Below are 2,104 nucleotides of genomic sequence, written 5' to 3'. Positions count from 1 at the left end.
TAGCTTACTCTTTTCAATAGAGGAAGGCATGCTCAAATGGAGGTAAACATTTTTTTTAAATAATAAGGATTTTGATACAGTTATGTGGGACACATATGTCCCAAGAGAACTCTGGTGGTAGGAGTGATGGGGTGACACACTTTCCTTCACATTCAATTTTATGGGCTTCCACCAGGCAGCAGCATATACTATAATTGGGATAGCAGCTTCTCAAGAAACTTGAGATGATAAAAAAAATTGGGTTGGGCTATATATAGCCAGGGGTCACAAAGAGTTTAAGTGTGATGCTCTGGGCTTGTTATTGATACTGTTTACCAGGGTCAGGGAGTTAGAGTTAATTGCTGCTATTAGTTTGCTAGTAGAACTGCCCCATCGGATTTCCATGACTGTCATCTTTATGGAAGCCAACTACAACATCTTTCTCCTGCAGCGTGGCTGGTGGGTCCCAACCACAGATCTTTTGGGTTGACAGCCAAGAGCTTTAAGCACTGTGCAACTAACACTCCCCCTATAAGGAGACCTACACCTACTTCTGAATAAAAGACGTCCTCTGTCAATGGAGCAGAGAACGTTTAGGTACAGGAGCACCCGGGGTCTGCTCACGCAGCTCTGTAGCTCAGTTCATGTGTCTGTCCACCCCCACTGAGAAGTGTACCACCACTAATTAGTTACTATTAATAAAGGACAGACGCTTGTGGGCGACTCACTTCACTCTTAAGAAATGAGAATTAATTCATGATTGCCCCCATTCCCAGTAAAGTCTCCACTGTTCTTTTAAGGAATGGAACCAGTGAACGGCAGTCAGCTCTTAGAGACTGCCTATCTATGAACTACATCCACCTGAGGTTAAAGACCCAAACAGGTTGGGAACAGCTGGGGGTTAACGAAGGGCAAAAAGAACAGCTTCCTAAGAAAAAGAGTGGTTTAGGAGACAGAGGACTTTGAAACAAGTCCAGGAGGAAGGTGTGCCCATTGCCTGACCATGGTTTCTCTGCAGCTAGTGCCAGTGTGGAGCCCTGGTGACTCATTGGGTTCAGTCTTGGACTGCTCACTGGAAAGTCAGTGTTCCAGTCCACCAGCTGGTCCTCGGGGTGAAGATGAGACAGTCTGCTTCCTGACAGCTCCAGAAGCCCTAGGAAGCAATTCTCCTCTGCCCTACAAGGTCACTGTGAACTGGAATTGATTGATGGCCGTGAGTTTTAGTGGATTGTACGTGTTGTCAATTATTTTGAGCAAAATGAGTTGGAATTTAAATATTCTACCTAAGAAATATATATATATATAAACTTTTATTGGGGGCTCTTTAAGTCATTTTATTGGGGGCTCTTACAGATATATATAAATAGATTAATAGACAGGATCCAATGAAATTCTCACCCTCATGATGTGACAGGACTAGAGATGATACACTCACTTTCTGGGTCTTTTCTAGACTGGGACAAGGTTTTAAACCGGCAGGGTGGAGGGTGGTGTGAAAGGGAGGAAGTAAGAACTAATTTACTTGAAAAATAATGGTATCAATCCAATTTAAAGAGGCAGCCAGGACACTGGACTCCATCTCACTGGAAGGTCCCGAAACACATTCTGTCTCCAGTTGAAACTAACTTTGTCATCTTCTTCCTTGTCTTCCTGGGTTTATTCCCTTCCACCATTTGAAGCCAGTCCGATCAGGGGCCTCTTCCCTGAGTGCGTCGGAGAAGCACTGGGCTCCACAGGGTTTCCAACGGCTGCCTTTCCCAAAGTAAATCACCAGCCTTTCACCTGAGGTGCTTCTGGGTGGACTTAAATCTTGAAGTTTTCGGTTAGCAGCCCAGAGCACGAACTGTTGCATGGCCAGGGACTTTCTGCCGTCTGCACAGGTACCAGACTCTCTCCTTCAGAGCCCATCTGTGTCTTCTTAGACCTGTCAGGGCTTTTTAAATACTTAGAAATCTTAGCAAGAAAGACTGGCCACTTCAATTTAGGTTAAATGTATTACAATTCAAATTTATTTCTAAATTACATGGGGGATATGATACTTTTTCATATAAAAAGGACATTCACATCATAAGTTAAAAAACAACAACAACTAGTTATCAAATTAGCAACAAGTTATTTTAGAGAC

The sequence above is a fragment of the Echinops telfairi genome, unplaced genomic scaffold (assembly GCF_000313985.2).
Source record: "Echinops telfairi isolate 266 unplaced genomic scaffold, ASM31398v2 ScPeMD7_17;HRSCAF=63, whole genome shotgun sequence".
Lineage (NCBI taxonomy): Eukaryota > Metazoa > Chordata > Mammalia > Afrosoricida > Tenrecidae > Echinops > Echinops telfairi.
Note: the sequence above shows the minus strand (reverse complement) of the source record.